General features: G+C 36.2%; 2 pseudogenes; both read left to right on the top strand.

Annotated features, from left to right (window-relative positions):
- Positions 1-424, top strand: part of LOC102592372 (DNA repair protein RAD16-like) — a 33,558-nt pseudogene extending 33,134 nt beyond the window's left edge.
- Positions 425-3,632: 3,208 nt separating this feature from the next.
- Positions 3,633-11,220, top strand: LOC102592043 (ATP-dependent helicase rhp16-like; annotated as a pseudogene).
- The last annotated feature ends 236 nt before the right edge of the window (positions 11,221-11,456 follow it).

Here is an 11,456-nt window from a genome sequence, read left to right as displayed (position 1 = left end):
TCTCCCAATTGATTTTCAGCTAGACCCCGGTTTTCCCCATCAACTACTCTTGGCTGTTGTAACTCAATTGCCTTATCTAGATTTCCTCCGATACGATTAACTGGAAGTCCTTGATTGTCTTTTGATTTAGCTTCATTGAATTCTTCATGATGATGTGAATTTGTATTTGATTTGCAAATAGCTATTATGAACATATCTTTTTTATAAAGTATGTTTTAGCTTGAAGTCAATATTCTTCCTTGCTTATGTATATTGTGTGCAGGTCATGGATGATGTGGGCAAGACACGTCCGACATCGACTGACCAATGCGTCCAGGCCAAGGATGATGCGGGCAGGCCATGTCAAACGTTAGTTGACCGATATGCAGGGGCCACAAATCACATCGCCTGGCCTCAGTCGATGTTGGTTGGCCAATGCGTGTAGGACACATGATGTTTCTTGGCCATGACTGATGCTCGCAGGGTACGATCGATGTCATCTAGCCTTGATACGCTCAAATTACACCTCTCTAAGGAAGTATAAGCGATCGTTATCAAGTAAAGAACCCAACTTGTAGGTTGGGATCGATCCCACGAGGAAAATGGTTTAGACTTTACTTTTAACCAACATTTATATTCAATTAGTCAAATTATTTCCAGAAACAGGTAATTAAAGGGGGGGTGGTGTTTGTGCAAAACAAATAGTAAGAACTTAATAAGTAATCAATAATCAAACTCAACTTAGGTTGTTATCAAGATAAGAGAAATAACTAGGGTATATGTGTTCCCCACAATCTTGTAACGCAGTAATCCTAGTCATAGCAATCCTTTTCTAGTGTATTACATGCAAAGTGATAAGTTAGGTATCTCTAAATCCTTGGTCCGGCATCTAGAGAATTTCACCCCGCACCTTGGTCCGGCTACGTGTGTATAATTTACTAACCCTTACCTTTACCTCATATTAGACATCATAATCGATGTTTGGCTTAGTTATTACTTCGCACCAATCGACACTAGCCTATTAGATAGTATCACACTAAATCTATGTTGATAATTCTTTTCTTGTTAATTACCTTCTTGGTCCGGCAAGTAGTAACAAGGCGAGTTCTAACGTTGGCCACCGTTAAAAAGACTTCTAAACGAAAGAATTATCAATGCATGCAAAATACTAGTCAAGAATTGCTTATTTACTATTCATACTTTGTTAATCGATCATGGTTCCCACAACCCTAGTTGTGGATTTAGTTACTCATCTTGGCAAGAACACAATTCATAATTGTCGATAAAGAAATCATGAACTTACGTACAGAGAATAACAAACCCAGAAATTTAACTTGAATTGCAAAGCCAAAATCTTCAAAACGAACTTGGGAAATCAATAATTGCTCGGGTTGCAAATTAATCTCCAAAGTTACAAAGCAAGAATAGAATAATAATGTCTAACCCCCAAAAACGAGGTTCACATGTCCTATTTATAGATAACAAATCCTAAATAAAAAAGGATACAAATTAAGGAAAGTTTTGTTCAGGTACGCGTCTTCGATCCACGAGACTGACTTACGGACCGTCGATGGATCTACGGTTCGTAAGTCCCTTCCGTCACTCGGGACTTAGAAAATATTTAGAAATCCAAAACTCAGCTTCTCTGAAGCAAACGACGGACCAGCAGCACGGACCGTAGATCGACCTACGGTCCGTCAATCCCCTCCGTAGCTCCATACTTAGAATCTTGAAAAAAAGGTACTGGAACCCTCGCAGTATCACTCTACGGATCAACAGTACGGTCCGTAGATCAGTCTACGGACCGTCAATGGGCGTCGTGGTTCTACACTTGGTCAGATTTCCCTGATTTGTCCTCACTACCATGCCTGCCTACGGTCATAACCTACGGACCATGGATGGATCTACGGTCCGTGGATGCCCTTTTCTGCAATTCCTTCAGCTGTCTCTAAACTTCCGCGCCTGAACACCTTTCCTGCAAAACATGATAAAAACACATAAAAAAACAATAATAAAGGGACCCTAGACACACACAACTTGTAGTGAAATGTATTAGAAATACCGTAAACTCACGGTATATCAGTATTCATTACCTTTCATTCTGAGTAAAGGGTTGGTTTTCCTGCAGGTGGGTTATAGTAAGTGTCATCATGACTCGAGAAGCCGGACTGTGACAATTATAATAGTCAATTAACTTTGGATGGATATAATCATAATCTAGCTTTCAATTATGAAATTTCCCACTTATAGAATAAATATGATGGTTATTCTAATTAATTAGTGTGAACTATATATTGCAATTTCGACAGGACCATTGCATTTCAATAATTCTAAGAAATTTTCATGTTAGTTCTAAAATCATTTTTTCAAATCATATGTAACAACAATAACATAAAACATATCAATTTGAAGCATGTTAGTCATAACTTTAAAAGCCTATTGATATGCCAGTAGCATGATAGTCTGGTTATCTAATATTTCAAAACTTATAAATAGATTATTATTTTTTCTTAAAATAAACATCAAATATAAGGTAAGTGCTTGCTTAAGGCTTAAGCACTCTCAACTTAAAAATTTGTCAACTTTTGATTACTAAGATCCAATACAAGGTAAGTGTGTTAAAATATTTTCATCACACCCTTTATCATTATTGATTCTGGCTATATAAATTGGTTTCTTGTGGCACAATCCTACTCATTGTCTCTCAACACACTGAGACTCTTTCTCTCTCTCTGTCTCTCTCTTGTTACAATTGTTGTTTATTTTTTTTCTTCAAATCTCCACTAGTAATTATTTGTGTAGAAAATGAGAATCCATTCTCATCCTTCCTCGTCTTCAACCGAAGGTTCACTCGAAAAATCCTTATTTTACTAATCCTTTTTATCTTCCTAGAGTTTTTATTTGCGATCATACAACTTATTTGTTTTGCTTGAATCTTACCGATTATGTGAGTAAAATGGAATTTTAAAGGTGTTTTGTTATGGTGGTATTCACAATTTTTTCATGTTTTATTCAATCAAAAAAATGTTTTTCTAGAAAAAAAAATGTATTAAAGAATCATAAAAATGACTTCCTTGCCAGAAGTTCATTTATCCAACCAATAGTGGGATGATTTAGCTGTCAAAGGAGTGACATTAGGAGAACAAAGCCGCCAAGTTAAATTAGGAGAACAAAGCCGCCAAGTTAGGAGCTCTGATGAGGATGACGTTATTTTTATATCCTCAGATTCTAATTACATTGGGAGCAGCAACAAAGGTATTCCATATAACATTTATTTTTCATGTCAATATTAATATGCCTTCAATTTGGTCCTTTTTAATTGCTGCAACTACAATGACATTTTAATAAAATGTTGGGACTTTCTTTTTGCCGATAGATGATACGTATTAACTAATCTAAGACAAAAGTTCATGCAGACAAATATGGATGTGCATTGAATAGTTTATCCACATTAATTATGTCATTGTTGGTTTAATCATCTATGCAGATGAAGCTAATAATTTGTTGAATGAAGCCCAAGTTAGTGGATATGTTGATACTGATTTAACTGCGGAAGCAGTTTGGTCCAATATAACAAAAGGAAGGATATCCATAGAACAAAGGGCGAATGGAGTATTAAAATAAAAGAAGAGTAGGTTGAAGAATATGGTGTAATGAATGATGTAGGAAATGTCGGTGGCCTTGTATTGATGTGGCATATATGGAAAGAAAAGAGCGATAGGTGGATGGAAGAAAACCATTCACTTTATCTGGACTTCAATTGTCAAAATGAGTTTATGACTGAAACAACTGAGCAGCCATCTGACTTGATCATTCCCTTGCTAAGGTACCAGAAAGAGTAGTTAGCTTGGGCTTTGAAGCACGAGGAATCTATAGCTAGAGGCGGTATTCTTGCTCATGAAACGGGGATGGGGAAGACTGTTCAAGCCATAGATCTTGTGCTTGCTAAACGTGAAATAGGGCAAGCAATCTCAGATTCTGGTTTGCTCTCACCTACCTCTTATATTCTCCCAGCAGTGGAAGGAACCCTTGTTATATGTCCAGTTGTCGCTGTGATTCAGTGGGTCAACGAGATTGACCGCTTCACCAAAAAAGAAAGCAAAATAATTCTTGTATATCATGGTGCCAACAGGGAAAGAAATATTGGCAGGTTCACGGAATATGATTTTGTCATCACTACCTACTCAACTGTGGAGACTGAGTACAGGAAAAATATTATAATTTTGCACTCTATGAATTGAAATCGTATTATTTTGGATGAGGTAATCATTGCATAACTAGACCTACATATTTTGTTTTGCTTGATATGCTTTACTTTAGCTGAAAGTCTACCTAAAAGAACCTCTTTACCTTCACAAGGGTAGTTAGGGTAAGGTTGTTGTATATTTGTTTTTTTGACTGAGAAGTCTATTCAAAGTTCGCATTTGTAGGATTTGTCTGAAAAACCATTCATCCACAGTTTTCTAATGGATTTCACTTTTTTTGCACAGGCCCATTGTGTGAAAGATATACGTAGAGACACTACAAGAGCTATTCTTACGCTAGAATCTTCTTATAAGTGGGACTTAAGTGGGACTCCCCTCCAGAACCGTGTAGGAGAGTTGTACTCACTTGTATGTTTCTTGTGATTAATGTTCTTTTGTGTCTAACATAATTCATATTTTCATTCTCCGAACTAAGTACATCCTTACTTATGGACAAGTCCGTTTCTTGCAAATCATTCCTTACTCATACTACTTCTGCGAAGAATGTGATTGTAGAACTCTCGACAATAGGTAGACTTATAAGTTTCTTTTTTTTTTATCTTTGTACCTAACTTGGTTGGACAGAGAAACAAATAGCTGAGGATTTGTGTTAATTTAACTCTGTTATATTTGTTCATTTTTCACCAGAGATTTTGTTGTTACTGTTTCAATGGCAGTTGGAATCTTTCTTCCTTGAGTATCTTTTTATTTTTTACCTTTTTTAAATCTCTTATTTTCTCCCTTTGGTGTTGGTATTTATTTTAGCCCATTCGAGTGTCCACATTGCCACCGCAAATCTATTCGACACTTTTGCTGGTGGAATAAAGTAAGTTATCAAATTGCTATACTTATTTTGATGCCTTTTGTTATTTCTGATAAACAATATTGTTGTTGACACGGACACGTTGATACATCTTATGTTATAGTATATTGCCTCACCCATACAATTTCAAGGGAATCATGGGTTTGGTCGAGATGCGATGGTTTTGTTGAAACACAAAATTTAAAAAACCATAATGCTTAAACGTACTAAAAAGGGAAGGGATGCTGATCTTGGACTTCCTCCAAGGATCGTAAGTTTTTTTTTACATTAATATAGTTCTAGAGTCATTAATTGTTTTCTCTCCTCTTTAGAATGTTACGTACTTTCTTATTCAGGTTACCTTGTGCAAAGATTGTTTCGATGTTAAAGAAGAAGACTACTACAGATCACTGTGGGATGAAAGTCGGGCACAATTGAATACGTACGTATTATATTTTTGTCAATAATTATGAAACTAGACCCTTAGCTTGCTTGTTTGAAAGTAATCTTTGCCTTTTTATTTTGCTCTCCATTCGCTACTCATGGTGATGTTCTTATTGAATTTGTTTAATGGTACAACTCATGGTCTTTTTCTTGTGTATTATTATTGTCTAGTCTTTTAATTAAATGCTTTTGCATGGTATATGTTTCATTGAATTGCTATGTGTTAAGTCATCCTTAAAACATACAGATGTTCCTTTCTTGGAAATCCTATATAATGACCACTTTACACAGTTTTTCGTGGAAAATAATCGACAATAGCTATTTCAGCTTGTACAAAAGTAAATAATGAGAGTCAAAATAAGTGGTGTATTATTCATTTTCTCATCACTATATTGTTTCTTCCTGACGTATTATGGTACAAATACATTCAACCGGGTACGTTGATGAATAACTATGATAACATTTTTAATCTACTCACATGCATGCGACAGGTATGGATGTAATGCTTTTAAACTGAATTGTTCTTTATAATGTATTGGTACCTTCTTGTATTTGGTTTTCGTCGTGAATAAAATTCTTCGTTATAAGTTCATTGTTAACCTTTAAAGTATGGATCAGATCTAATGTAATATTTTTTCTTAAGAAGAAATATTTCAATACTTCTACACTAATTGTGGTAAAATCAGTAAATTATGGAAATGAAATATTTAATGTTAATGGGTTAAATCTTTCAATATTTTAGAACTCGGAGATAATAATTCCTTCAGTAATTTCTTGGCTTGCTTTTTCCTTATATATCCTCCCTTGAGCCTAAAAAAAAGAAATAGTTCAGACTTCTTTAACTAAAGCAAGCAATTTGACTCTCTATGATCTATGAATGATTCTACCTCAAATGTAATAACTAGAAAACTTTTTCTTATATTTGATTGATTTAATCTGACTGGCAGTTGATCATCCTTACCTTGTGGAATGCTCAAGTTCTGCTTTGGTTAGAAGTGGAAGAACAACTAATGTTGAACAACTATGCGGTTTATGTCATGGTCCAGTAGAAGATCCAATTGTGAGGTGCATACTCTCCCACTTCCCTAAGAAAGAAATAGAAAGTTTAAAATAAAGGAATAAGCTCACTCGCGAAATTTGATACATCACTAAAATTGAATTTGATGGATTTCCTACTCACACTACATTAATATTTCGTATACTATATGATGGATATTTCATATCTTAATGTGGTCATAGTTTTCCACATATACATCCTCGATGTGTTCTAAAAATTCTTTTCCAGTACCATAGGAAAGACCTCCTTTTTTTTTCTTTCTAGAAATGCTTTTAGGAATGCCTTATAACACTAAAGGACTTTCATTAAATTTGTGGACTTGATGGTTTAAATTCTCGTACCTCATCTATTGACAACCTAAGAAATATTCTATGAATTCATTGCTATTATGTTGTCATTCGAAACTTAAACCGACTCTCCTATAAAAAATGTGCACCTCTTTTGATTATTGCAGGTTAATTCTTGCACACATGTCTTTTGCAAGTCCTTCATGTTTTAAATCAATTGAAGTGAATTTCACTACAAATGATCAGAAAACTAAAGCAACTATCAAAGGATTTAGGTCCTTATATTGAACAAAATTTGTCTTGATAATTTTTAGACAAGCACAAAAATAGAAGCTTTGGTAAACAATTACTTTTCAATTATAACTATATCTTATCTTACCATAGCTTTATATTTGAAAATGTTGCATCAAATACCACCCCCACTTAATAGAGTGGAAACTAATTGATGGATAATAAATCATTGGTGTGGTCTTAATCTTATTTATATCCTTTATAATAGCATTCTCATTGCTTGTTTTATTGGATCAAGAGAGAATATATAAGGTTCATGATTAAAAGAGATGGTTCCGCAAAGGCAATAGTCTTCAGCCAATTCATATCATTTTTGGATTTGATATACTATTCTCTATAGAAGGTAAGACATGTCTTCATTATCCCCTTCACATCTACCCCTATTATTTCCATCAGTAGTCACAACAACAACAACATTTCTTGTGTGCATTTGGCAGTTAGGCATTAGTTGTCAATTAGATGGATCCATGACTATCACTGCAAGAGATTCTGCAATTACAAGATTTACCAACGATCCAAATTGCATTATATTTCTTATGAGCTTGAAAGCCGGAGGTCTTTCCCTGAATCTTATAGTGGCATCACACGTAAGGATTTCCTTTCCTCTCTTTATCAATGAATATTCTTCATTTCTTGTCAAATACCAATGGATTTGAATCTATGTTGGATTCCTTTATCTCTTCAGGTTAAAACTATTTTTTTGTTTGGGATGTTTTAACTTCATCTCCGTGCACCGAAAGAATAGATACATTTTGAACTTATAATATTTCATTGAATGACCCGGACTGCTTTCCTTGACGTTTTACTCTCCTCTTGCACTTTCATAGTTTTTTTATGGATCCTTGGTGGAATGCTGTTGTGGAAAGATAAGCCCAAGATAGAATCCATTGAATAGGGCAGTATAATCCAATTAGGTGTGTGCTTGTATTTTGTCAGATAACTATACAATCGAGGAGAGGATTATGAGATTTGTGATTAAGAATATAATCGATGAGAGGATCTTAGAGTTGAAAGATAAATAAAAACTACTTTTTGAAGGGTAGTTTCTCCAAGTTCATTGTTCTAGTTGCATGTGTGTTCTTTCAATTTTCCTTCTTCAATTCAAACTCCTTGCCTCTTTAGACTCCTTCTTCAAATCAAGCTCATTGATTCTTTCTCTTCAATGCATCATTTGTTTGTTTTCTTGTGTTTTATCACGAAATTAACATTATCCATTTCTTGATTTCTACACTTTTTTCTTATTTATTTTGAAAGTTTTCCCTAATTCAACTGCTCGTGACAATGTACCTTTGGACCATGTTGACTGACGTGTTTCATCTTTCTTTGTCAATAATTAAACTGCATAAATCCTAACACTTTATTACTCTTAATTTGACTTGACTGTGATCTCAGATTATCTAAACTTAATATACATATAATGTTGTTGACATTAGCTACTAGTCTAGTTTGTTCTCTTAGAAAGGAGTAGCATATGTGGTACTTATCAAACATGGCAGTTTAGGACCGACTCTTGCCATCACTTCATATTTAGGTGATTTGACAATTCTGCTGAGTCACATAGATTTCATACTCACCATTACAACTTTCTGCACCTTTGTTGTGCATGTTCTAAGCCGATTATGTGTAATGTAACACCCCATATCCTAGATAGACCAAAATGCAGCTTTTGGGAACTTGCAGGTGCAACCCACGTTAAATCCATGGACCGTAGGTCAGACCACAGACCGTGCTGGTGGTCCGTGGTTCACCACTGCAACCCCTCACCAAACCCAGCTCAGAAAATCGACTAAGTCTCGACCCATGAATAGACGCACGGTCTGTAGGTCAGACCACAGTCCGTAGGTTAGACCACGGTCTGTGGTTTGTGTCCATGGATCAAGACTCCTTTACCCATCCTCTGACACGAACTACGGTCAACCAGTATGGACCGTCGTTCAATGCAAGAACGGAGCAAGTTTTCTTCAGTTCCAGCCCAGAAATCAAAGGATTTCTCCGTGAAATTCGTCACCAGGTATGTGGAATTTCACTAGTGGGTTCCTTTCACCCATTAGGTCCCTAGTTTTCAGTCAGTTTCTTGATTTCCTTATTATGACTAGACCTAGGGTTTCTTGAATGTTAGAATTGTTGGGTTCCTAGCTGTTAGCATGATCCAAATCAGATTAGTATGTTAATATTCAGTTTATTGCATGAATTTCAGAACCCTAGCTATGTATTTCTTTAGTTCTTGAATTACACATGGTAGGTCAGATATTTCAGTATTCAGTTATACATGCCTCAGTTTATGAATGCATCACTATCAGATTAATTGTTGCATTCTCAGTTTTGCATATTTAGTTTGATCTATCCAGTAACTTAACATAAATTCATTCATAATGTATTAATCACTTAATCCATTGGGAGTAGCATAATATCGAGTTGGATTAGGGTTCATCGTACCCAAATAGTCCCAGAACTACTAGCCATTTAGGTTGTAAGTCCCCTCTGTGGGCATCATTTCAGTGATCACGCCAGCATGCCTCTATACCATTGGCAGGGTATATTGGGTCCTCTCGATGAGGCGTATACATCGAACTCCACATTTAGCCCATGTGATTTTATTATCGGTTATTCGTAGCTCCCACAGTTCAGTCAGATTCTATTACATTGACCATTTATCAGTATAGCCAGTATTTAGTTTCAGCATGTTATAAATTGGTCACTGCATTCAGTTATCTCAGCATTCAGTATCTATATCCTGTTCAGATTATACCATTGCTTATTTGCTTTGTTCAGTTTTATGTTATTTCAGTTGTATTCTATCCTGCATGCTCAGTACCATTCAAGTATTGATGCATACGTGCGCTACATCTTCTGATGATGTAGGTTCAGATTCTCAGTATCCAGATCACGCTTAGATCGGTTCCTGATCTCTAGTTCAACAGAATCAGTGGTGAGTCCTCATTCTCCGAGGACAATAGTCATAAGTCTCTTTTCAGTATTATTTTTAGTCCTTTAGTTTCAGTTTTGCTAGACTTAGATGGGAACTGTCCCAGTATTTCTAGTCAGTTAGAGTCTATTTTCAGACATAGATAAATTCAGCTTAGTATTGAGTTAATATCTTCTTTGTATTAAACTCATCAGTTTTCATTTATCTCAGTTATAGTATATGGGTATTCTCCATCCTTTTCATTGTATTTATGATTTAGCTTCCGCATCAGTTATAATTATCTTTAGTATGCTTATGATTGTGCCAGCAGGGTTAGATTGGGGTCACTTGTGATCCTAGGTCCAGTGTCTGCGTCTCGGGGGTAGTCTCGGGGTGTGAAAAACTTGGTATAAGAGCCTTAGGTTTAAGTGTCCTAGGATGTCTGAAAAGCCACACTAAGTAGAGTTCTTTTCATGGGTGTGAAGTGCACCACATCTAATAAAGGGGAGGCTACCAAGTGTTTCAGGAAATCTTCATTTTCTTGGTACTCTTATCGTGCATAAGGTATGATCTAAATTCCATTCTAACTCGACGTTGTACGTTTCAATGATCATGCCTCCTCGTAAAGCTAATGCCAGGAATGCAAATGCCAGGAACGCAAACGCAGCTCCTCCATTCCCCGATCAAGCAGTGTCTAATGCAGAGTTCAGGAACGCCATTCAATTGTTGGCTCAGAGTGTGGCCAACCAGAACAATCAGCGGGTTCAAGCTCCTATGAATGCAAATGTTGGATCAGTAGCAGCGAGGGTCTGTGACTTTGTTAGGATGAATCCACCTGAGTTCTTAAGATTGCAAACTGGTGAGGATCCCCAGAATTTCTTGGATGAAATCAAGAAGATCTTTGAAGTGATGCAGGTAACTGGGAATGATCGAGTTGAGTTAGCATCTTACCAACTTAAGTATGTGGCTCATAGCTGGTATACTTAGTGGAAGGAGAACTGGGGTACAAATGCAATTCCTATTACTTGGGATTGTTTTAGCGAAACCTTTTTGGACAGGTTTTTCCCCATAGAGTTGAGAGAAGCAAGGGCCCAGGAATTTATGAACTTAAGGTAGGGTAACATGACTATCCAAGAGTATGGGCTCAAGTTTAACCAACTCTCCAGGTATGTTCCTCACATGATTGCTGATTACAGGGCCAAGATGAATAAGTTTTTGTATGGAGTGTCAGACTTAGTGAAAACAAAGTGCAGGAATGCTATGGTGTTAGGAGACATGAACATCTCTAGGCTCATGACTCATGCTCAGCAGGTTGAGGGTGATAAGCTTAGGGAATATGTTAAGGAGACTAAGAGAGAAAGAACAGGTAACTATGAGTATTTCCAACAGAAATCGGGTGGTGGGAATCGCTCGTAGTTTTAGTAAAAGTCTTCGACTCCAGCTCCTT

This window comes from Solanum tuberosum, unplaced genomic scaffold (assembly GCF_000226075.1).
Source record: "Solanum tuberosum cultivar DM 1-3 516 R44 unplaced genomic scaffold, SolTub_3.0 scf00236, whole genome shotgun sequence".
In the NCBI taxonomy this organism is placed as follows: domain Eukaryota; kingdom Viridiplantae; phylum Streptophyta; class Magnoliopsida; order Solanales; family Solanaceae; genus Solanum; species Solanum tuberosum.
This window is presented reverse-complemented; position numbering and strand designations above follow the sequence as displayed.